This window comes from Peromyscus leucopus, chromosome X (assembly GCF_004664715.2).
Source record: "Peromyscus leucopus breed LL Stock chromosome X, UCI_PerLeu_2.1, whole genome shotgun sequence".
Classification (NCBI taxonomy): Eukaryota; Metazoa; Chordata; class Mammalia; order Rodentia; family Cricetidae; genus Peromyscus; species Peromyscus leucopus.
The window spans coordinates 126,034,356-126,061,695 of record NC_051083.1 but is presented as its reverse complement, the minus strand read 5'-3'; the positions used below and the strand labels follow the sequence as shown (position 1 = coordinate 126,061,695).

General features: G+C 36.8%; 1 long non-coding RNA gene across 2 annotated transcripts in view; it reads right to left on the bottom strand.

Moving 5' to 3' along the window:
* Positions 1–12,636, bottom strand: part of LOC114686369 — a 91,257-nt gene extending 78,621 nt beyond the window's left edge. Inside the window, exons 1-2 of one of the 2 annotated variants that reach the window (XR_005090008.1) lie at positions 12,433–12,636; positions 12,256–12,338 (exon numbers count right to left, since the gene is read on the bottom strand). This is a non-coding gene — a long non-coding RNA (uncharacterized LOC114686369). The remainder of the gene's footprint in view (positions 1–12,255; positions 12,339–12,432) is intronic. The other variant, XR_005090009.1, reaches the window with a different exon arrangement.
* Positions 12,637–27,340: the final 14,704 nt, after the last annotated feature.

The following is a 27,340-nucleotide window of genomic DNA, read 5'->3' as shown; positions in this document are numbered from 1 at the left end:
ACCACATTTTTCTTAATCCATGCTTTGGTTGAGGGGCATTTAGGTTGTTTCCAGGTTGTGGCTATAACACTGCTATAAACATAGTTTACCATGTGTCCTTGTTGTATGATTCAGCAATCCTTGGGTATATGCCCAAGAGTGGTATAGTTGGGTCTTGAGAAAGATTGATTCCCATTTTCCTGAAAAACCGCCTCAACACTCTCATATGAATCTAAGAAAGGTTCAAAATGTTCTTATTTACTTTAGATTATTCTCTTCTGAAGAGTCAGCTTTTCAGTACATGTCATTGTAAAATAGGACTTTATAACTATGACCTTATGAGATATCAAGTGGTTCCATAGGGAGAAATGAATGAATATTCCTAGTAGAGTAGTTTTGTACTAGTAGAAATTATAGGCTAGAAATTGTAGGTAAACACTATCTTTTCAAGTTTACAGCAAAAACATACTGACATTTGGCAGGTTAAAGCTGATGATTTATATAAGCTGAGCTTTGCCAGAAGACAATTTTCTGGTAAGATTTCCTTCTGGACATGTGCAAGTTACCTAGAGAATCACTAGGACAAATTTTGGATAAAGACCTAGGGATATGATAAAGAAGGATCTTCGATAAAAAAGTGTCCCACATCAGACCAAAGAGCCTATAAAGGCTGTGTCACTGATAGATTAGCCTGGTTTTCCTTAATTAAAAGAGGATGGAACTGAGAAATAATACATGCCATTATTTCCTCATGTAGTGTCCTTTAAACTACATTGCCCTCTGTTAAATTTTTCTTTTCTTCATCATTTGCATTAAGCCCTATTTCCTCCAGGTTTCACATAACTTCTCAGATATGTCATGCCATGTTAGAGAAAACCAGAACTGTTTTTGATGTCTTGGGAGTGAAGTAGTTTTGCCATGATTTATACACCAAAATGTAATTGATTCCAAGATATAGAAGGTATCACATGGTATGTAGATAGTTTCAAAAAACACTATTATGATCTTCAGGATAATAAGACAAGCTAAGATAACTTACAATGTACCAAGATAAGTTACATCTCAAAAAATAAAACAAAACCCTTTAAAGAAAGACAAGGCATGTAAAACTATCTTTTAATCTTTAGGAGAATGTAAAGAATGGATGACAAACAATAAGTGTGGGAAAAATAACTAGAATTCTAAGGAGTTTTAGAAATTTTCCATTGGCTTCAAAATATTTAAGAATTATTTTTAAAGTCAGGCTGAAAGGGACTCTCTACTCATGTACAAATTTTTCTGGCTTCCATTGACTGCTCAAGAGAAATAAGGGAGACACTAAAACATAAGAGGTTGACATTTTTGGTGGTATAGATTTATAGACTGTGATCATCTGTCTATAGGACAGGAAAGAAAGGAATTCTACCACCCTATACCTTTCTTTGCAAGCCAATCACAAATCATCTCCTGAGTGGAAGGGAAGAACTCAAAATAAATAAAAAACAAAAACAAAATGCACTTTTTCTTTGGAAATCATCTTATATCTAATGTGGCAGATACAAGACAGAGATTATCACCAGGAAAGAGGGACAGGGATACCCAGAAATATCCACTATGGCCAGGCAGAGGTCGTGCATGCCTTTAATCTCAGCACTCAGGAGGCAGAGGCAGGCGGATCTCTGTGAGTTTGAGGCCAACCTGGTCTCCAAAGCGAGTTCCAGGAAAGGCACAAAGCTACACAGAGAAACCCTGTCTCGAAAAACCAAAAAAAAAAAAAAAACAGAAATATCCACTATGAAAGCCTATAAGCACGGTGCCTGCCACAAAGCGGCTAAAATTGGAAAGAACTGAGGACCAGCCATACCAACAAAATGATCCTTTCTCTAACCAGAATTAGTGGAATACAGTCTGTAAAGACCAATCAGTCTACAGCACAAGTTTATGGCACAAGTAATTAGACAAGCCACTTAAAGCTAACAGTAGAATAAGAACACACACACACACACACACACACACACACACACACACACACACCAGAGATGATAGATAGATAGATAGATAGATAGATAGATAGATAGATAGATAGATAGATAGATGAATTGATTGGTTTCCATAACCTAAAGTATACTAAACACAATGTTACAATGTTGTGACCTTTCACTAAAGTAATGTATCAGTTCTAAAAGGTATATGTATATGAGTAAGATAGGTACATCAGAAATAGAAGTCAAAACCACAATTATTTATTACTACATTATGATAAAAAGATGTGTTAATATCACAGGAGGGATCAGGTTGGGGAGGAAGGGGGCAGTGAGAAAGAATACTGGGGAAGACAACTGAAATAGGTGGCCATTTATGGGGAAATATGGAAACCTAGTGAAATGAAAACTTCCTGAAACCTATGAGGTTAAATCTAGTGAGGGCTCCTGGTAATGAAGAATATGAAGCCTGAGCTAGTCATCTTCTATAACCAGACAAGACTCCCAGTGATGGGACAGGGACACCAACCTAGCCATAAAATCTATGACGCACAACCTACCCCTGCCCACAAGATTTGTTGGGGCAATGTGGGAATGCCCAACCAATGACTGGTCTAACTTGAGGCCCACACCACAAAAGGGAGCCCATGCCAGACACTGCCTGGATTGCATGATCTAGAAGCTGGATGGCTGAGAGACCTAAGGTACAACAAAACATTACTGTCAAAAGAAAAAGTCAATAAAATGATTCCTAATGATATTCTGTTATACTCATAGAATCAGTGCTTAGCCCAGTCATCATCAGAGAGGTTTCCTCCAGTAGCCAATGGGAGCAGATACAGAGACCCATAACTAAACATTAATCAGAGTACTGGGAACTCTTCAGAAGAAGGGGAGGGAGGATTGTAGGAACCAGAGAGGTCAAGGACACCAGGAGAACATGGCCCACAGAATCAACTAATCATGGCTCATAGGGGATCACAGAGACTCAAGCAATAATCAGAGAACCTGTATGGGTCTGTGCTAGGTCCTCTGAATAAATGATATGGTTGTTTAGCTTGTAGTTTTTAATGGGACTCCTTACAGTGGGAGTGGAGGTATCTCTGACTCTTGCTCTTAGGACCATTTTCCTCTTATTGGGTTGCCTCATCCAGCCATGATATGAGGGTAAATGCCTAGTCTTATTGCATCTTGTTATACCAAGTTCAGTTTATACTACTGGGAAGCCTTCTTTTTTTACCAGGAAAATGGAAGAGCAGTGGATCTGGTTGACAGGGGAAGAGGGGAGTATTGGGAGGAGAACAGGGAGAGGGTGCTGTGGTTGGGAGGTATTGTATGAGAGAAGAATAAATAAAGAAAATAAAATAAAGACACGTCAATATCAAATGCTGGTAATGATGTGGGAAACTGCATAGATTACAGTTGGAAATGCAGAATGACAGGACCTCATTAGAACACAGCCTGGAATTTTCTTATGAAGTTAAGTACATTCATTGGTTATGATCCAGCAACAGTTCTACATCGTGAGTAAGAAGAAAAAAAAAACATAAACCTGCAGCAGACTGTTGATTTTCAATTATTTGACTTATGAAAGAAGAACCTATTTTCATATACATAAGGGAAGTTGGGGGAGGGAAGGAAATAATCTCTATTAAGATTATGGGTTGTTGTTATTGCAAACCATTGATTTGACACAGTCCAGAGTCTTGAAAGAGACAAAAAAGATAAATTAATGTAAAAAAGCCACGTAAAGATGAATATTACACAGAGAATCTTTATTATGTTGTCTTTGGGATTTTTAACTGCAAAAAAAACATTTGATGGAAAAAGATGTTGAATTAAATCAATATGTATATTTTAAAGGTACCTTTACTTCAAAATTTGGATTTAAGGATATGTTGCTTTGGAAAAGAGGTTCTGCTTTTGTTTCCACAGAAAGCCAGAGGCTGTAGATTTGTTCCAGATTAAGATACATCACGTTTCACCAGCCAAGACCCCCTGAAACATCTCCGATAACACCATGGCCCAGATGATCTAACATCCAGAGCGGTTTCAAGGCAACTGGTTCACACAATACAGCCTCACGGACTACCCCATAGGCCTTAAATCTTCTTTGCATTCCCATAACATACAGCGCCCCCCTCCAGCAGGAAGTAGTAAGAGATGCTACGCCCAAATTCCCAAATATACCAAGCTGGCTTTAGAGGTGGAATTGGCTCACTCCCCCTCTAAACCCAGACATATTGCTTTTAAAAAATGGTTAAGAGATTCTTGTGTCCCAAATCACAAGAGCCCTCAGTGTGGGACAGAGAAAAACCAATATTTTTATTTAAAACAGGTTGATTATATAAATGGACACCATCTCTGTTCATGTCTAAAAAAAGAAAAGTGGATATGATATAGATATATAGGAGGATATAGAGATGATAAGATAAAAGGGTAGATTAATGAACCTACTTTTAAAGAACAACTTGTTTAAAATGTTTTACATTGGTATAGATTTTAGTTTACATTTAAAATGTTTTACATTTGTATTGATACAAACTTGAAGTTAATTTTGTTATACTATATATATATATATATATATATATATATATATATTTCTATTCTTATTTGAGGTATTATGTTTATGTAACTCATTGAAGATTGTAATGGATAATTAAAAATAGATTAATAATTAGTCATTTATGATAATCATATTTTTAGCCATGTTAGTTAAGTCTTCTAGGTATACATAGATATATTTCAGATAGATAGGTAATATTCAAGCACTTCATAGACCTAGAGAATATGGCATTTAAATAACTTAGAATTCTGTTGACATGAGATACAATTGCTCCTGGCTGTACCAATTTGATCCCGAGAGAATGTTGGGCTTCTAAGACATTTCCGTTTGGAAGTTTGTCTTCTTGGCACAAAATGGCCTACTGGGCAAAGAACTGCTCTTGCCTTGACGGCTGACAGTACGAATACAATGCTGTCCTTTCTGTACAAGCAGAACACAAGGAAAGTGCCCACTGTACTCTGCCAAGGCAGGGTAAGATGGTCTTTCAGAATTCCTGTTTCTGAAAATGGTCTATCCGATACTCTAGGCCTATAGCCAATTTGAATATACCAACAATGCTGAGAAACATTAGGTGACTATCCAGGCTGCCAGCTGTCTTGGTCTACTCTTGCAAGATTCCTGAAAGTTGCTTGCATCCATCTACCATTTCTCAGGTACCATTATGTTCCTTCTCAGGTCTTTGATGTGGTTAAAGACTAGATAGTTGTAATTTCCTCAGTTATGATAAAAGATAAGTTAGATATGAAACCTAAAACTCACAAATATAAGATAGATAGGACATTTCTTTAATATTGTAACTGTAATTCTTGCTCAGTAATTGTTTTGTTATATGTAATTTTACTATGTTAAAGTTAAAACCTTCCTTTTTTAAAAAAGAAGAAAAGGAGAAGTGCTGTGGATATTGCTCTATATAAATAAAACACTGATGGCCAGTGACCAGGCAGGAAGTATAGGCAGGACAAGGAGAGAGGAAAATTGGGGAAACAGGAAGAAGGGGAGAGAGACACTGCAGCCACCGCCAGGACAAGCAGCATGTAAAGATGCCGGTAAGCCACCAACCACATGGCAAGGTATAGATGTATAGAAATGGGTTAATTTAAGATATAAGAACAGTTAGCAAGAAGCCTGCCATGGCCATACATTTTATAAGTAATATAAGCACCTGAGTGATTATTTTATACGTGGATTGTGGGACTGTGGGGCTTGGTAGAACCTGGAGAGAAGCCCTCCAGCAACAAAGCGGACTATGTAAGAAAGAACAACTAAAGGCTGAAGAGATGGCTCAGTAATTAATTAATTAAGGGCATTCAGTTTTTGCATTTCCAGAGGACCCAGGTTTGATTTCCAACATCTACATTGCAGCTCACAGCCATCTTTAACTACAATTCCAGGGGTTATGGTGCCACTTTTGAACTCCATGTGCACTAAGCACACATGTGGTGCACAGACATATATGCAGGCACAAACACCACTGTAGTGGGTAGCCATTCCAGCTTGGATCTGGAAGTTCCAACCCCCATTGAGACTCTGGCAACTGTCATGCCTATGAGGCGGGGCAAGGGGAGGCGCCTTTGGAGTTTGCCCCACGTAAGCGCCAGATATTGGAGAAATTATTTTGGCCACTCCACGCACGTAGTTAAAAGGATATTTATTTAATGGCAAATTAAGTGAAAGGTAGGTCGAAGGGTCTGGGGAAGGTGTATTGCAGTCCAGCGGTGTTCTCCGGAGCTCTGCACAGTCCACCTTCACTGTTCAGCGTCCCGGCACAGAGGGAGCGCTCGGGTCTCCAGGCGCCTCCCCTCACCCCGCCTATTAGGCGTGACAGTTGCTAGAGTCTCAATGGGGGTTGGAACTTCCAGATCCAAGCTGGAATGGCTACCCATTACACACCACACACATAATTTTTAAACAACAGAGGAACAACTTGATAAATGTCTAGCATAAAAAAGGGCTTCATTCATTCCCTATTGAGCATAGGTCACTGAACTCTTTTACCTTGACCCTCTCTCTGTACATACTTTAAATTTATTCTGAGTGGAGTACCATAGGTAGAAAAATCCAAAAGGCCCTAAATTGAGTGTGGCTAGTTGCAAATGGTTGCCTTTGTTCTCCCATGTTAGACAATGAATCTCCCAGAACTAGTTATTACTAGTTCTATCTAGAGAAAGAAGAATTAGTACCATAGCGTTTAATATAAGAAAAGTGGCTACACTGAAAACTAAAATAGCAGCAACAATAACAATAGCTTGCATATAGTCACCTCTTATTAATATCTCATGGTTTATATATACATACTACGTCCATTTATAAATATAAATGAATATATAAAATTCTATACAAATATTAGTTTATTTCACTCTGTCATTGTATGAAGCTGTATTCCTCATTATGATCATTTAAAACACATACAATAGAAGTGTAAATAAAATAATTAACTTTATATGAAGTCGTACAACTAGTCATATAGCCAGGCTAAGGTTTCAAATTTCCCTTTTCTAACCACTACATCAGATCTGAACCATTTTGCTACATCTAGAGCACATGTGAAGAGAAATTCAACTGAATTTGAAAATGAGTGCTCATTCTCAAATGTATATACCATATATTATTATATATTTATTTATATGATATATATTTTATCATTACATTTATATTTAAAGTATATTTGTCTATATTCATATATGTATATTACATATATATTTATATTTATGTTATATGTTTATATTATGTCATATAAATATATTTATATTACACATTTATTTGTATAATATATTTATACCTTATTATATATTTGTACATTAGATATAATATAAATTATCATATACATAAAACATTTAATATAAACAAATACATCCCTCTTTGTTTGTCCTTCCAGCTAGTAGAATGTTGCTTATGGTACCAGCTTCCAACAGAAGAAGTAAGACAAGAAAACTGAAAACAAATTTCAGTTTGATTTCTGGTTCTGTCATTTACTGATTGGAATTTGGGCAAGTTACTCACTGAAATCCCCATTGTTCATCAACAAAACTGCATAACTTTTGCAGCAAGAGGAGTTACTGGAACCCAAGTAAAATGTCTTTCACTGTGGGGTAGATACAGCATCCTGTACAGTTCCATGGATAATGGTGGAATGTTTTGACCCTACAGGAGAAATTCAGAAAAATAACTTCCTTGCCCTTTTCCTCCTCCCTCACTTCATTCCCTGCTTCTTAATCCCTGAACCTAACCTAACATGACTACAAGCACAGGAATGAAATTCTTGCAGCCATCTAGATTGGTAAACCTAGTAAAGAAAGGTTAAGAGGTGATTGTATGGCACACTGACAACTTAGGGGAATGACAAGCATCAGGGCATTAGCAATCATGATTTTTCCTTTGCTGGCCACGGGTGGTTTCTGTCAGCTCATCACTGCTCCATGTTCTTCCAGTAATATAATTTGGTGTTTGTAAACATACTAACCCTAGAGTGGTTAGAGTGAGGTTGTAAAAATGTATATGTGCATTATAGAGAGATTCTGTAGCACATGGTTCAAAGTACGGTCACCAGCAAGAGATCACCTGGCTTCTGCATAGCAGTTTTTTACTGTTGGATAATTATCAGTCCCTTGCTAAACCTCCATCCTCACTTCTATATAAAGGGAGATGAGTGCTAATAGTTACCTAATAAAGTGATTTTGAAGATTAATTCAATATACATAAGGACTTAGCATAGCAACTGGAAGAAAAATGAACCTATGCATCAGCCTTGCCTGTTACTTTTCCATGTGTTTTTTTTATTAAGGAATTATTCTATTAAATAGGCCTGTGGCTTGGGCTTGGAACACCCACCTGCAAAATTAAATTATGCACTGGATGATGCAAGGTTAAAATATAGTTCCTTTGTTAAAGTCACTGTGACTTCTAGGCCTGGAGGAAACTGTCAGTCATTATCTCCAGTTACTACAGCTCTCTAGCTCTATCCCTGTAGACAGGTGAACAGTTTCTTTGATTTTCCCACACATTGTAGTCTCTTAAAATTCTAAAGAATACCTTTAATTCCAGCACTTAGAAAGCAGAGGCACTTGGATCTCTGTAAATCTGAGGCCATCCAGGACAGCCAAAGCTTTGCAGAGAAACCCTATCTTGAAAATATTAAAAAAGAAAAGTTAAAGAGCTTCAAAGAGAAACTTCCACTAAAGGTGCATTAAATGTTTTGTGTATTTACAACCATCATTGAAATTTAATTTCAGAACATTTTCACTGATCTCAAAAGAAATTCCTCTTTTCCTATTAGTAACTCTGAAACCCATTTACTTAAGCAACTGACAACCAGAATTCTCTGTTTCCCTAGAGACTTGTGCACATGAAACTGGAAAGTTTAATAGAGACTCTTAACATGTTGGTGCACAAGATGTTGCCTATGTATGACATGGTTAAAAAGAATAATTACAAAGAATGAATAAATCCAGATAGGATAGTGGGATGCATCTGCATTCCTATTACTTGCAAGGTGAAGGGAGTGGAGATGGGTGGGGTGGCAGGGGTGGCATTCAAGGTAGCCCTCAGTTACATAGGGAGTTTCAGGTAAGTCAAAGGTACAGAAAACTTCATCATAAGAAACAAAAGTAGAGAACAAGGGGAAGACTGTGTCTTTTTTTTAAAATACTTGCTGCCTTTTAAGCCACACCTAGCTGAATCAGCAACTCCAACTCTGCCGTGGTTAGGCCCCAAGGGCCTTGGTGGAAGGAAATCTGTTCCCTGTGGCTCCAACTCTCACAGAGCTACAAAGGGAACTTTACTAAATTTCTCTCGCTCTAAAGAACTCAAGGTACAAAGGTTAAGATGGAATTCTGCTCTCCAGAGAGGCTGAATAGCAAGTAGCTCACCTCCTCTCCTTGTTTGCATCCTCCAAAAAGCCCTCATACTTCTTCTCACCAGTCCTTATCAATCCTTTCTCACCTGGCTCCTCCCTACCACTTCCTGTCAGCTAGTTGCTGACTCAACCTCCAGACCCCGGGTGAATTTTATTTAATCAAACACACCTTTGTATCATTAAACAAATGTTCCAGGGCATAAACAAAAGTAACACACCTTGAAATAATATTCTACAACAGAAGACTCTATTCCAAAGAGAAAGAGCTTCAGATATTCAAAGAAAAGCCATGGAATACCAGAATGGTATTGAAAAAAAAAATGGAAGGGAATGCTGAAAACAAGTAAGCCATGGCACACATGACTCCAATTACACTGCTTCCTAGATGGGGAGGGGAAGCAGAGGAGTCATGCAAAACACACCAAGCAACGTTGGTGAAAAGAGACTGGCAACCCTAATATCCTCAGGACATTGGCCACAATGCTCACATATCTTAAATCCAGGTGCATGTTTTGGTGAGATGATTCCTCCAGTAGACGGGTCAACAGTGTAGAGGAAACCTTTTTTTCCCAGTTATATGACTTGGTGGGTAATGGCCAGACATTTTTTTTTTTTTTGGTAAGGAACTTAATTATGTTTACAATTGAGTTACCCTGGGGGCCTGAGAACAACTTAGGAAACATGCTTTTAAAATGTGCTTGAGAACTTCATACATGCATATGTTTTCATCAAATCGACCTTTCACTCCCTCCCCACTACATCCTGGGATACCATCCAACACCACTTTTCCCTCTCTACTTCCTGTTTTTTTAAGCCACTGAGTAGATCTACTTAATGCTTTCCATACATATATGAGTGTAGGATTATCCACTATAGCTTCTATAGCTTAGGCAATTAGTTGGGGATTTTATCCCTGAAGAAAACCAATTGTCCCTCCCACAGCAAGCAATATTTTGTCAGCTAGGGGTGGAAATTCCTGAGGCCCTCCCTCTTTCAGGCTGGGAGTTTGACTGGGATGACTTTGTGCTGACGTTATACAAGCAGTCCCAGGCATTCTGAGTGTCCAGGAAACACTGTTTTGAAACAGGTGGTTCTCAACCTTTGTACTGCTGAGTCCCTTTAATACAGTTCCTCATGTTGTGGTGACTCCCAACCATAAAGTTATTTTGTTGCTACTTCATAACTGTGATTTTGCTACTGTTATGAATCATAATGTAGACATCTGATATACAGGATATCTGATAGGCAACCCCTGTGAAAGGGTCCTGCAACCCACAGGTTGAGAACCACTGCTCTGCAACCCCTGGCTCTTACATTCTTTCTTTAATATGATCTGTAATGATATTCACTGAGCCTTGAGAAAAGGGAGTATACACAATTAAGCCTGATTTTAAGCTGCTACAGGCCCAGGGCAAGACACAGAACTGGGAAGTAGCTTTGGAAAGAAAGAGGACCAGACACTGACATGCTGAAAAGTATAGGCTTCAAGAGATTTGGTTCACACAGTGAAATTCCAAAGGAAAAGAAACTCCATTTTGAATAGTTGGGTGTGTATCTTATTGACATAGAATAACAATGGAATTTAATAGTTCTAAACCTGACGTCTGTGGGTAGATCACTTCTGGAACATCTATCAGTTGTATACTTCTGCAGAGTATGTGAAGTACATCCCTTCAACAGGATAAGAGATTTTGAAACTTTGAAGACAAATACTGTGCCTGGACATTTCTCATGACTGTCGTGGTGTTCCACATACTCAGTAAAAGTGGGAAACATCCTGCAGGTAGAATACTAGCCCACCACAGGGACTAAGGAGTCTTAGGAGGCTGAGAGAAACTGTGGAGCCTGCAGAGGCTCCTGGTATGCAACCAAGTATGCAAAGAATGTAGCTACTAACCTAAAGAAATCTGCTGGACATTAGACATTTGTTCAGAAGTTCAGTTGCCATCCACCTCCAGACAGAAATAAGTTTCCAATTTAAAGATCCCAGAAACAAAACAGTTCCTATGCTTCACTCCTCAGCACCCCAGCTAAATTTGTATTTTTGTTGCTGTTTGGTTCACTTGTGCTTGTGCTTGCTCTCTCTCCCTTTCCTTTCTCCCTATCTTCCTCATCCCTCTCCCTCTTCTTCTCCTTCTTCCCCCTTTCTCTTTCCTGGTTTTCATACTTTTGCTATAATTTTAGAAACACATTTACTTTATTGTGTTTAAAAATGCATGTCATTTAAAATTATTCTTTCTTTGGACTTTTTTTCCTTATTATCTAACCATTTATTCTTTCTTTTTCTATCTTTTATTCCTTGATTTTCTTTCTTGTCTGATCTGTCTCTTTATGATCTACTATATACTTAGTAATAGTTTGACTTATTCATCTTTTAAAATTCTTTTTTTCTTTTTCTCCTCATAATGTTCTCATCTACTCCATTTTACTTTCATTTAATTTATTTCCATTTTTTTACCTCCCTGATTATTTCCTTTATCTCTGTCATTTGACATTTTAACATCTACCTTAGATTACTTCAATTTAAATGCATTCTGGATTACTTTTGTATTTTCTCTTTTACAGATGGTGGGTTCTAATTTATTTTAGTATAAGACTATATTTTGTTTGGTTTGACATTTTTGCAGTTTGTTTTCTCCTCCCTGAGTAGTACTAGGGTCTAAGCCCTGAAGAATAAATGTTCTATAAAAAGTTCCCTAACCATCCCAAAAATAGAAGAGAAATCCATACTAGCAGATGCTCAAATCACAATGCAGGAACAAGGAAAACATGAAAATGTAAGGAATCATGACTCCTACAAAAGAACATAATTCATCAACTATTGAATTCAAAGATATTGAAATACATAAAATTCTGGAAGATTTAAAAATTTACTTTAAAAAAAAATGTTTACTCACCACAAATTGCATAGAAGTGAGCTGTTGCTAAGATTCATTCCCCGGAGGAAGCATAAATCAGCATCGACCATTCTTCCAAGATCCTAACAATAGGCCAAGGCATGATTACACCAACGTTTATTCTGGGAAATCAATAAACTGGGCCTCTTTACACTGTATAGGTGAGGGGTTACTTACAGAGATGTGGGCACTCCTTTCCAAACCTGCTATACTTGAAAAGCTTTAGCCCAAATCAGTAAGTGCTTCCCTGTGGCCCCATACATGGAGCCTTCTCTAGTCTTCTCTAGCCTTTAAATACTTTATTCCCTCCCCCAGGCCATGTACATCTGCCAGATGGTAGGGACAGTCACTGACAAAACAAAGGGACGAATTCAGTCCCCCAAATGGCAGAAGAAAGCCAATAAAATTGAGGGGGAGGTGAGCAAAATAGACGAAAAATAGCAGTATTAATGAAAAATCATGAATGTTAAAGAAGATATTTGCAAGGGAAATGAAGCAATGCCTGACTCAAATGAAAGCCAATATAGAAAGCATCAGCAGCAGACAAGATCAAGCAGAAAAATTAATTTCATGTGTGGAGGACAAAGTTGAGACAAAAATACATTCAAACATACATAAAGAAAAAAACTAAGAAAGATGACCAAAGCTTCCAAAACGTCTGCAACACATTTAAGAGATGAAGCCTAAAAATCTGTCAGTCAGAAGAAGGGGCTAAGAAAAAAATCCAAAGAGATTGACAATTTCATCAATTAAATTATAGCAGAAAAATTTAAATTGATTAAGGAATAGCTATCCAAGCTCAAGAGACTCTACAACCACAAATAGACATGATCTGAGAACAGGAAATCTCACAGTCAAAATGTCAAAAATATAAATCAAAACAATTCTAAAAGTCTCACACAAATGCAGAAACATTAGAATAACTTCAGATCATCGGCAGCAATCTTACAAAGAAAGAAAGCATAGCATGGTTTATTCTATGTCCTGAAAGTATGGTATCTATGTAAAATGGAACTATCCTTTGGAAAGTGATAGAGAAATAGGGACATTTCAGTATCTGCACAAAGTAAGGAAGTTCATGACCACCAATTCAGCACTAAAGAATATTCTCACAAGAGTATTATTCACAGCAGAGGAAGGAGTCTGATTCATGAGAACAATAGACAAGAATTGATTTCACGAGAATATGAATGAAAGCCACATTGTAAGCAATCCGTCATGTCAGCAAAGTAGCAGAATACAAAATTAACATATAAAATTAATAGCCTATCTGTGTAACAATAGTAACTATGCAAAGAAATCTGGGGTGAGTGCAGAAATATATTAAAAACAACATCAAAAATAGCTAACCAAGGTTATAAAAGACCTCTATCATGAAACTTGAAGAAACATGTAATAAATTTTAGTAGACACTACAATTTAGGAAGACCTCCCCTGCTAATCTATTTAAAAAAAAAATAAAGACTATATAGCCTGAGGATAATCTTTACCAACCATGTTTAAGGCAAGACTTTAAAATCTTGAACACATTAAAACCTTTCAAAATTAAACATAATAACAACAAATAATTTCATTAATAAATAGGCCAGTGAAATAACTGAATAGATAGTTCTCTGAAGAAACATATACAAATGGCCAAATATTTGAAAAAGTGTTCATCATCCTTAGCCACCAGGGAAATGCAAATAAAAACTGTTTTTTATATTCCATTTCTGCCATCCAAAATGGCCAGCATCAGGAAAACAAATGGTAGTTTTTGGTAAAGATGTGTGGAAAGATGGACCTTGATTCATTGCTTATAAGAATATGAAGTGGGTCATCTATCCATTATGGAAGTCAGTGTAAAGATTCCTCAAAAATACAAATAAATAAAACTACCATAGACCCCAGTTATACCTGTACCTGAGGAATTCTAAATCGGTATACCATAGAGAAAGGGGGACATCTGTGTTTATTGCTTTAATATTCAAACTAGCTAAGAAAGACAACCAGCTTAGATATTCATCCACAGATGAAGAGATAAAGTAGTTGTCATACATATACACTATGGATACTTTCAATGCAATATATCAGGGTTGAACTCTTACCTCAATTCAAGTACAAAATTAATATAAAATAAGTCAAAGACCTAAATAAAGGTGATAAAATTAAAAATAAATCCCCTTAGAAAAAAGCAGGCATGCATTGGGAGTCAACTCAATTACTTCCTTGTAGAGTTTAGGGTTATCTTAAAATTTGGTTTGGTTTGGTTTTATTGTTTTTTGCTCACTTGCAAAGAACTGATACTTTTCCATCTGGAGTCTCTTTCAGAATATGACATTGAGAATAAGAAGAATAGACTCTTTTCTTCCTCAGAACTACTCCTATTATTCTGACAGCCACAAAATCCTGAATGTGTGATACTGAGTGAATTACACCATGCTCTCCCAGCTTATAATCAATTCTTCCTGACAATGCTATTATATCTTCACCTATTCACTCACAACAAAATATGCTATTGAGCAAAAAAATAGAATATCCAAGAATAATTGTCAAAGTTCTTACATGAAGTAACAACACTTCTGTCATTTTTGTCTTCCTAGGTGCAACAAGACTTAAGTTGCAACCTTCATTTACATTTTACCTTTAAGGTTAAACTCAAGGACACTTTTATCACAGTTTTGGCAGAGTCTGCAATGTTTGTCTTTTTCATATTTAGCTAGTCTGCATTTGGCACCACTACAGCATGTGTTCTTAGCTAGACTAAATGAAATTGCAGTGAAGTAAAAATATAAAAGAAGTAAAAGTGAACAAGTTATGCAGTTTGACACTAAAGCTATCAAATTCAATGTAAGGAAACAGACAAGGACTTCATGAATTATAGTATACAATGAAAAATGGAACTAAGAGTATTAATCATGTGCATTACTAGTGACTTGTCATTCATTAACAGCCTATTCAATATTTCACTTTTGCATTAGTGTAGAAAATTTTGACATTCTAAACAAATCAAGAATATGACCAACATTTAATTAAAAACAAGGAAATACCACCAACAACCAAAAATGGGACTAGAGAGATGGTTGAGCAGTTGAAAGCATTGGCTGCTTTTCCAGAAGACCCAGTTTCAATTCTGAGTACCCACATGGTGCTTCAAAACTATTTATAACTCTATTCCTGGGGATCTGACACTCTTCTGTCCTCCGTGGGCACTACATGTACATGATTCATAGACATACAGCCAGACAAACATATAAGCATAAAATAAGGGTAAGTAAAAACCTTAAAAAATTAAAATATATGGCTGCATGGTAGGAGGATGAGATTGTAGTTTTTGTTTGTTTGTTTTCTTTTTTATCATTGCTCTTTAGAGGCCCACCACCCAGCTCCCAAATAAATACATGGGGACTAACTCTTATTTATTAATGCCCAGCTTTAACTTGGTTTATTTCTAGCCAGCTTGTCTAACTTAAATTATGTCATTTCTCTTAACTACAATTTGACGCTGTGTTTTTTACCTTTCTTTATTCTATATATCCTGCTTTCCTTCTTACTCAATGGCTGGCTGTGTGGCTACGTAACTGGCTCCTGATGTCCACCACTTCTCCTTTTCTCACTCCCCATCTTCTCATTTTCTACTTCTATTTATTCTCTCTGCCTGCCAGCCCCACCTATCTCTCTCCTGCCTAGCTATTGAGTGTTCATTTCTTTATTAGACCAATCAGGTGTTTGAGATAGGCAAAGTAAAACAGCTTCACAGGGTTAAACAAATGCAACATAAATGAATGCAACATATCTTTGCATTATTAAACACACATTCCATAGCATAAACAAAAATAACACATCATCAACTAATATTCCATAACATGAAATTGTGGAAGACCAAATGAACCTGTTACTCCTATCAGTTAGATGGTACTTTTATCTCTAGAAGGTAAAGTAAGAATGTATGCACTCACAGATCTAAGATAAACTGGTCAAATAATGATGGCACAGGCTGTTTTGCACAGGCTATTTTGCTGATTTAAACATAAATGGTACAATTCTTTAACATTGCATGTTGCCACAGCTGTTCATTAATTTGAATAAAAGAAAATGCAAATTGTCATGCCCATAAAGTGAATGTAAGTGTGCTCAAGGTTGCTGAAAGAATATACAACTGCAGGACTCTAAAAATTTTTTAAAAAGGGCAATAAAAATGCCTGCTGCCTTACTGGGTAGGAGATATGGTTTAAACAATTTGTAGGCATCTATTTTTTCTGTGAGTAAGCCAGTTAAACCATGTGCTTGAGAAAACATCTGGACAACAATGCATTCACCAATATCTCAAGCAGAATCAAGCTTGTAGTTATTAAGTCTAGAAATAAGTTAGATAAGGATATAAGGTGATATATAACTTTCTTTTGTCTTGATTTATCCTCTTATATCCCCTTCTCATCTTACAGTGGATCATTTTATTCCATATGAGCAAAAAGATGCTACAGTTTCTCATGACTCAATCTCATCTCCCTATCTTCTACTTTTCAGTCTCCCTAGAACCTTCTATTCATGCCAATGGAATCAATTATCATCCATATGCAGTTAATTTCCACATATAGAGTTCCAAATCAGATATTTTTTCTAAATTGAGAATATGTCTCCATCTGTCTCCTCAGTATCAGTTTGTAGGTTCTGAATTTCCATTGCAAATTCAACTTGCCCCAAACTACAGTCATCACCTTTCCCCTAACCTTCCTCCCTAGTGATCTCATCTCACTAAGTGGTACCACTTATCCTTTTAGGCAGGCCACAAACTTCAGGTTCATCTTTCATATCTTCACTTTAACAGATCATTCTTTAGGAGAAGAAACTTAAACCAACAGATTAACATCTAGTCTAGTAATTTTTCATGGATCCACAGAATAATAGGGTTCTAAAAGTCTAAAGCAAAGATTTAATAAATTTAAACTAACCAGGCTGATCTATACATTTAGTCACCAGTATTTGGTCATAATTCATTCCCAGAGGGAAGGGTAAAGGAACATGTACTAAAGGGAAATTGTGAAAACTGGGCTGTACTCCCAGAAAGCTAATATAAAAATGTTAAAAGATCTTAATTACCTCTCACTTTCAAATGAGAGACAAGAGGATTTCTGTAAATTGAAGGTCAATTTGGCCTAAATAGTGAGTTCCAGCCCAGCCAGGGATGTATAGTAAGACTTTATCTCAAAAATAAATAAAAGAGTTAAAGAAAAAGGAGCACTAACAATTCTGTTACTATTATACCTGCCAGAAATATGACCAGACACATATTTAAGATTTCACTGACAGTACTGATTTGTAAGTAAGCCTTTTTCTGATTCTTCCAGCCCCTGGTTTCCTGGTTTTCTTCAGAGGACTAATACTGTGAGAACAAAAAAATGTGATTCAAGACAATTCCTGCAGTGGAATTGGCTTGTGTGCAGGCTTTATTTAATCAAAATGTACTGTGACTTTGGTTCTGAATCATGTTCTGAGAACCTATTACTGTGCCAGATGTGCTCACTATATTTGTGGATCATGGAGAACAAAAGGTCAATAGGCTAAGATGAGGGCTGCAGAGAAGCATGGATGCAGGTAGGGATATGGTGGAGGATGTCAAGTTGCCAAGAAAAGATTTATTTCAATACTATAACAATGTTTCTCATTGGAGTGAGAACATTGATACTGGGATACCACTATTCTTCACAGAAACATTTTTGAAAGAGTTTTTACTGTTCCTGACTATAGGATTCAGAATGTTGTCTCAGTCACTCTAGCAATCAATAGTGCTTTCACAGGCTTTAAAAGATTCCCTTGTTAGTAAGGAAGAACCATTCACATCAAGAAGAATTTTCAAATCCCAAATAGCCATTACCTATGTAAATAAATATATCGACTAAGCTCCTGCAAAACAAAAACATTGATCTACAAGGCACCCAATTGTAGCTAGAGTTTTCCTGCCTTGCCTACAGTCAGTACAAAACTCTGTCACCAGCCAATCCCACAGCCACTCAGACCCAACCAAATAAACACAGAGACTTATATTGCTTACAAACTGTATGGCCATGGCAGGCTTCTTGCTAACTGTTCTTATGGCGTATATTAATCCATTTCCATAAATCTATACCTTGCCACGTGGCTCTTGGCTTACTGGTGTCTTCACATGCTGCTTGTCATGGCAGGGGCTGGCAGTGTCTCCCTCAGCCTTTCACTTCCCAGGATTCTCCTCTCTCCCTGTTGCACCTATACTTCCTGCCTGGTTACTGGTCAATCAGTGTTTTATTTATTGACCAATCAGAGCATTTGATATATAGACTATCCCACAGCACTTCCCCTTTTCTTTTTAAAGGAAGGTTTTAACTTTTACACATCTCCAAAGCCAGCTTGATATATTTGGGAATTTGGGCATAGCATATCTTACTACTTCCTGCTGGAGAGGGATGCTGTATCTTATGGGGACACAAAGAAAACTTTAGGATTATGGAGTAGTCCATGAGGGTATATCATCTGAGCCAGTTGCCTTGAAATGGTTCTGGACGTTGGATCATCTGAGCCTTGGTGTCATCGGAGACCTTTCAGGGGGTCTTGGCTGGTCAAATCTGATGTATCTTAATCTGAAACAAATCCATAGCCTCTGGCTTTCTGTGGAAACAAAAGCAGAGCCTCCTTTCCAAAGCAACATATCCTTACATCCAAATTTTGAAGTCAAGGTACATTTAAAATATACATTTGGCATAACTCAACAGCTTTTGCAATCAAATGTTTTTCTTCAGTTACGAATATCAAAGAGAACATAATCCAGATTCTCTGTGTGATAGCCAGCTTTATGTTATTGATGTAACTAACCGTCTTATTAAATAAGAAACACAGAAACAATGTAAAGGAGAAAGCCGAGAGGTCAGAGCTCAGAACTAAAATCTCACCCTTCCTCCTGCTGTCCCAGCTTCGTGAAAAAGAGACCTACTTCCTGTCGGTTCGTTTTTTTATAGTATGTTGTTCTGCCTTCTCATTGGTTGTAAACCCAAACACATGACTGCCTCGTCACTGTCTGAATGTACAGCCCCCTAGGTCTTAAAGGCATATGTCTCCAATGCTGGCTATATCCCTGAACACACAGAGATCTATGGGATTAAAGGCGTGTGCCACCACCGCCACATTCTTGCTATGGCTCTAATAGCTCTGACCCCCGGACAACATTATTTATTAACATACAATCAAAATCACATTTCAGTACAATTAGATTACCACCACATATCCCCTTTTCTATTTTAATAAAAAGAAAAAAAGCAAAAGGTTAAACTAACAAAAGAAAAACTATATACAAAAATACAATAACTATATACAATATACACAAGTAATAAATACCTAAACAGGTATTTGACAAATCAGAGAAAATAATTCCATTATTTATCCTATTTTGGTAAATCCAAGATGTATCTAATGCACTTTCTATCCTAATTAATTTTCAACTATAACTAACTAATCTTCAACCATAACTAACTAATCTTCAACTCCCTCAGAGACCCAAGAAGGGAATAATATTAGCTAACAAAAATAAAAACAGGAAGTGCATGCAAGCAACTTACAAAAAATTTGTGAGTTGACAGAAACAGCCAGCTGCCTGGGCAGTAACCTGAGGTTTCTCCGAAGTGTTGGGGCATCATCTTCAGTGTATCCGACAGACTCATTTGTGATGTAGGATGTACACAAGGTCAACAGTTCAACCTCACATTGGGTGAGAGCAGTCCATGTACCAGAAACACCTGAATTCCACTAGTGTCCTGTCATGATTCAGGATTTTAAATTCTGGAAATTGCTGACAGTTTTTAAATTCAGCTGTCCATTCTTCTTGGCTGTGTATATATGGCTTCATCTCAGCATCCCCTTCTTCTCCACATCCCTCTATTAAATGCCAGTCTACTTTCGAGAGGCATGAGCTTTCAGCTGCTGTTCCATTGTACAACAGAATCCATCGGCCCTCTGCCTGTTAAGCTGCCTTCGAAGAAAAGGGCACCGTACCTTTTCCGGATGCGAAGGCCACTTCAGGGAAGGGGCCATATTGTCCTGGCCTCAGAAGATGCCTTTTGATAAAGCCATAACCACACTTGTTTTGGCAAGAATCAGTAGTCCCTTGTTTCGTGTTCTGTCTGTCCATTTTGTCCTGTTGATTCGAGGATACTTTGTTGTCTAGTGGCTAACATTTGCCACAATGAAAGTTGACTCCATATGTAGTTTCTTCAATGCCCATATTTTCTCTGAAGTAGATTGGTACTGCCAGGAGCTGACATGTCTCAAAAAAGAAAAATTTTCTAAGTTATTAAAACATTTTAAATGCCATATTCTGTAGATCTCTGAAGGGTTTGAAGATGACCTGTCTAAAACATCTCTGCTCCATTTTTAAAACATATCTAATATGACTACAAGTTCTATTGTAATGTCTAATTTCTTTATATCCTAATAGTTGGTAATAATAACATTCAAGGATCAGAAATTTGTATTACATTGTTAAATGAATGGTATAAATACAATTAGAAATATACATATAGCATTTTCTAACAATATCAGTTTCAAATTTGTATACAATATAAAACAATTCAATCCAATGTAAAGTATTAGTAATTGTCTTTTTCTTTTCTTTTCTTTCTTTCTTTCTTTCTTTCTTTCTTTCTTTCTTTCTTTCTTTCTTTCTTTTTTTTTCTTTTTTCATAAGAACCTTAAATCTAATCTCCTTTGCTTAGCCTTTTTCCTAACCCTTGACAATAACTTGTAACCAATCCCCCTAAACACTGAAAATTATCCCAGACCCAAAACCCATTAAAAAGACCAAAAAACCACCTGCCCCACACCACCTCTTTGGGAATGTGGGCGTCGTATTCTTAAAATTGCTTCCTGCTGGGTATGGGTGAAGTTTTCTTTATCCTGAAAGAAAAATTTTAGGTTAATTGTAGCTTGAGAGCTTCTCTCCAGGTTCCCCAAGCCCCGCAGTCCCACAATCCACTTATAAAATAATCACTCAGACGCTTATATCACTTATAAACTGTATGGCCGTGGCAGGCTTCTCGCTAACTGTTCTTTTATCTTAAATTAACCCATTTTTATAAATCTATAGCTTGCCACGTGGCTGGTGGCTTACCGGCGTCTCTACATGCTCTTCTCCTGGCGGTCGCTGCAGTCTCTCTCCCCGCCTCCCGCTTCCCAGAATTCTCCTCTCTCCTTGTCCCACCTACCTCCTGCCTGGTCATTGGCCATCAGTGTTTTATTTACATAGAGTGATATCCACAGCACTTCCCCTTTTTTCTTTTTTTTAAAAAGGAAGGTTTTTAACTTTAACATGGTAAAATTACATATAACAAAACAATTACCGAGCAAGAATTATAGTTACAATATTAAAGATGTCCTATCTATCTTATATTTGTGAGTTTAAGGTTTTATAGCTAACTTATCTTTTATCATAACTGAGGAAATTACGACTATCTAGTCTTCAACCACATCAAAGACCTGAGAAGGAATATAATGGTACCTGAGAAATGGTAGACGGATGCAAGCAACTTCGGGAATCTTGCAAGAGTAGACCAAGACAGCTGGCAGCCTGGACAGTCACCTAATGTTTCTCAGCATTGTTGGTGCATTCAAATTGGCTACAGGCCTAGAGTATCTGACAGACCATTTTCAGAAGCAGGATTTCTGAAAGACCATCTTACCCTGTCTTGGCAGAGTACAGTGGTCGCTTTCCTTGTGTCCCGCTTGTCCAGAAAGGAGAGCATTGCATTTGTACTGTCAGCCGTCAAGGCAAGGGCAGTTCTTTGCCCAGTAGGCCATTTTGTGCCAAAAGACAAACTTCCAAATGGAAATGTCTTAGAAGCCCAACATTCTCTCGGATCAATTGGTGCAGCCAGGAGCAATTGTGTCTCACGTCAACAGAATTCTAAGTTATTTAAATGCCATATTCTCCAGGTCTATGAAGTGTTTGAAGATTACCTATCTATCTGAAATATATCTATGTATACCTAGAAGACTTAACTAACATGGCTACAGATATGATTATCATAGATGACTAATTATTAATCTATTTTTTTAATTATCCATTACAATTTTAAATGAGTTATATAAACACAATACCTCAAACAAGAATAGAAACATATATATATATGTATATATATATATATATATATATACAGTATAACAAAATCAACCTCAAGTCTGTATCAATGAACCAAAATCTATACCAATGTAAAACATTTTAAACATAAACTAAAATCTATACCAATGTAAAACATTTTAAACATAAACTAAAATCTATACCAATGTAAAACATTTTAAACAAGTTGTTCTTTAAAAGTAGGTTCATTAATCTACCCTTTTATCTTATCATCTCCATATCCTTCTATATATCATATCCCCTTTTCTTTTTCAGAAAGAGATCACATTTATAATCAACCTGTTTTAAATAAAAATATTGGTTTTTCTCTGTCCCACATCAGAGGGCTCTTCTGATCTGGGACACAAGAATCCCTTAACCATTTTTTTTTTAAAGCAATATGTCTTGGTTTAGAGGGGGAGTGAGCCAATTCCTCCTCTAAAGCCAGTTTAGTATATTTGGGAATTTGGGCGTAGCATCTCTTACTACTTCCTGCTGGAGGGGGGTGCTGTATCTTATGGGGATGTAAAGAAAATTTTAGACCTATGGGGTAGTCCGTGAGGCTGTATTGTGTGAACCAGTTGCCTTGAAACCGATCTGGATGTTGGATCATCTGGGCCATGGTGTCATTGGAGTCCTTTCAGGGGGTCTTGGCTGGTGAAACCTGATGTATCTTAATCTGGAACAAGTCCACAGCCTCTGGCTTTCTGTGGTAACAAAAGCAGAACCTCTTTTCCAAAGTAACATATCCTTATATCCAAATTTTGAAGTCAAGGTACCTTTAAAAATATACATTTTGGCATAACTCAACAGCTTTTGTAATCAAATGTTTTTCTTTAATTATGAATATCAAAGAAAACATAATCCAGATTCTCTGTGTGGTAGCCATCTTTATGTGGCTTATGTTTTATATTACCATGAGCCTTGAGCCTATTGCTTTAAACTGTACCATTGTAAGCCTGAAACGGCGCTGTGGCTGCTGGCTCCGCCCACTTCAGCTTCCCAACATGGCAGTGGTACGTTTTCCACCAGCTCTGGGAGTCATCAAGTCTCAGAAATAGTGGGTCTAAGCTTTTATCAAAGCAGCGTGTAGCCCAGAAACCTCTTTTTTTTTTTTTTAAATACTAGTAAAGACTAAATCTACCACACAGTTTAATGTGCCACTGGCAGATGCCTCATTTCCGCCATACTGCCGGTCAAACGCACCCGCCAGGAACCCGCCAGTGTCCAAACTTGCATTTTGCAGTATCTAGCTGCCCTTATGAGACAAGAAGCAGGAACCTGGTTTTGGCTCTGTTTAGAATTGGTTATTAAATATTCTCAGGTTTAAGGTGGAAACTCGAGCCGTTGGGCGCCATTTGTAGCTTGAGAGCTTCTCTCCAGGTTCCCCAAGCCCCGAAGTCCCACAATCCACTTATAAAATAATCACTCAGACGCTTATATCACTTATAAACTGTATGGCCATGGCAGGCTTCTCGCTAACTGTTCTTTTATCTTAAATTAACCCATTTTTATAAATCTATAGCTTGCCATGTGGCTGGTGGCTTACCGGCGTCTCTACATGCTCTTCTCCTGGCAGTCGCTGCAGTCTCTCTCCCCACCTCCCGCTTCCCAGAATTCTCCTCTCTCCTTGTCCCACCTACCTCCTGCCTGGTCATTGGCCATCAGTGTTTTATTTACATAGAGTGATATCCACAGCAGTTAATTGTCAAATTCTAGGAGAGGTAACTATATCCTTCATTATCCAGTCTGTGTATAATGCCAAAGTTCAGGGTTTATCTCAAGTCCTTATTCAAGTAGTCTTTGAGACTGGATCATCTAAGCTAGTCATCTCAAAATTGCTCTGAGCACCTTGTAGTTCAAAGCTGATCTGTGGATGATGTTTGTCAGCTTAATGATATTATTATTGTCCACGTGGAATTGTTGTTGTTGTGGGGCCCCATCTTCTTTCTGGAGACATCAGTTGATGTTAGGCCTGGCCGTGATTTCCTGCAGAAAACTGATAAGAGACTAGAACACAAAAACATATATATATATATATATATATATATATATATATATATATATATGCAGCTAGCCTTTTTTCTAGAATTAGTTAGTACTCTATATGACCATTCATATTTTAACAAACTTTAAAATGTATATATATATATATATATATATATATATTAATCTTGTAATTTATGATATAAAATTTATACTTTAAGAAAAGTTTATAGAATCAAAGAGTTGAGATTAATAATAGAATAGTCCCTTAATTAATTTTGCTTTTGTCCTGTACCATAGCAGAAGATGGCTCTTTTATTCTGTCATGATACAGGGAGTTTGCATTTTCCTTTTTAACAACATGCTTGATTTTAAAGAAGGAGAGAGCCATTCTCCAACTCCAAAGTCAGCTTTAAATTTTAATTGAACTGGGACTATTAGAAGACCAATAGTGTTAAATCTTTAGAGAAAAGCAGAAACAAACATTTAGGAAGACATAAAATTTTTTAGATAATATATACCCATACACCGTTTCACTCTGTTTCTTGGGATAGATGATTTGTCCCTTTTCTTCAGTTGTCTCATTTGTCCAGTGTTCTTCAAATTCCTTAACCTTCATTCTCCTAAAAGACAAAAACAAAAACCTTTCCCCAAGACTAATTTTGGGGATGTTTCCTTTGGACAAGTTATTATCTGATTAAATGAAAAGGCATGTGTTATTGATACCAGTTAGTTTAAATTGGATGTTCATGCTGGTTGATGAACTATCACCTCCTCTAATTAAGAGGTCTCTCTTTTTCAAATCGAACCTTTATCAATTTTGATGGTACCCACAGCTTATCTTCTCCTGTAGAAACAAAAGCAAAACCTCGTCCCCAATGTAATACATACCCTGGTTTCCATTCTAAGGTCAGCACATCCTTAAAGTATATAGGCTGATTTAATTCTGTAGTTTTTTCTATTATCCAATGTCTCTCTGCAGCTGTTGTTCCTTTCTCATTGGCATTCAGAAAATTCAAAGTTAGAAGAGCATTATGCAGTCTATTTCTGGGGGTTTTTGAAAACCTTTTCTGTTTATTTAGCATATCCTTTAGAGTTCTGTTTGATCTTTCTATAACTGCTTGACCTGTAGGATTATGTGGTATGCCTGTAATATGCTTTATATTGTAATAAGCAAAAAACTGTTTCATTTTAACAGAGACATATGATGGAGCATTGTCAGTTTTGATTTGTGCAGGTATACCCATGATGGCCATAACTTCTAGCAAATGAGTGATTACAGAATCAGCTTTTTCACAACTCAAAGCAGTTGCCCATTGAAATCCTGAATAAGTATCGATGGTGTGGTGTACATATTTCAGTTTTCCAAATTCTGCAAAGTGAAACACGTCCATCTGCCAGATTTCATTTCTCTGAGTACCCTTTGGGTTACATCCTGCTGGTAATGGCGTTTGATTGTAGAAGGAACAAGTAGGACATTTCTTTGCTATTTCTTTGGCTTGTTGCCAGGTTATGGAAAAATCCTTTTTTAAACCTTTACTATGGACGTGATGTTTTTTATGAAATTCTGAGGCCTCCAGCACATTTCCTATCAATAATTTATCAATCTCATCAGTTCCTTCTGCTAGAGGGCCTGGCAGACCAGTATGGATCGAATGTGAGTTATATATAAAGGATGATTCCTTTTCCTGATTGTATCTTGTAATTGAATAAATAGTGAAGTTAATTCTGAAGCATCAGGGATAAATTCTGCATTCTCAATATGTAACACCACTCTTTCAGCATACTGAGAGTCAGTTACTATGTTGAGAGGTTCTGAAAAATCCATTAATAACAACAGAATAGCATACAATTCTGATTTTTGAACTGAATTATAAGGACTTTGAACCACTTTACTTAAATTTTCTGATTTGTAACCTGCCTTTCCTTCTTTTTTGGCATCTGTATAAAATGTAGGAACTCCAGATATGGGTTTTTGCCGTACAATTCGAGGCAAGATCCAATCAGCTCTCTTTATAAGATCAGTTCTATTGCTTTTGGGATATTTGCTGTTAATTTCTCCAAAAAAATTACTGCAAGCTCTTTTCCAGGGTTCACTTTCTGTCCATAATTTTTCAATGTCCTCCTTAGTTAATGGTACGACAATTTCTTCTGGGTCTATGCCTGCTATTTGACGAAGTCTCAGTTTTCCTTTGTAAATCAAGTCAGAGATTTTTTCCACATAAGTTTTTAATTTTTTATTTGGTTTATTTGGTAAAAATATCCATTCCAATATAATATCTTCCCTCTGCATTAATATTCCAGTAGGAGAACGCCTAGAAGGTAAAATAACCAAAATGTAATCCAGCTTTGGATCAATATGATCCACGTGTCCTTCATGCACTTTCTTTTCTACCAAGGCCAATTCTTTCTCAGCTTCAGGTGATAATTCTCTTGGACTATTTAAGTCCTTGTCACCTTCTAAGGTTCTGAACATATTAGTCAGTTCATCATTTTTTACCCCAACAATAGTTCGTAGATGAGAAATATCTCCAAATAATCTTTGAAAGTCATTAAGAGTCTGTAGTCTATCTCTCCGAATTTGCACCTTTTGGGGTCTAATTTTTTGTAGCTCTATTTTATATCCTAAATAGTTAATCCTAAAAAGTTGTATCTTTTCAGGAGCAATTTTAATCCCCAGCAAGGCAAAATTTTCTTTACTTCTTCAAATATTATTTCTAAAGTATCTGCATTTTGAGTCAGCTAGTAAAATATCGTCCATATAATGGTAAAGTATAGATTTAGGAAATTTTTTACGTATCACTTCCAATGGCTGTTGTACAAAATTTTTGCACAGAGTTGGGCTATTCAACATTCCCTGAGGGAGGACCCTCCATTGAAATCTTTTAACCGGTTGAGAATTATTATAAGTAGGCACTGTAAAAGCAAATCTTTCTTTGTCTTTTTCTTGTAAGGGTATTGAAAGAAACAGTCTTTTAAATC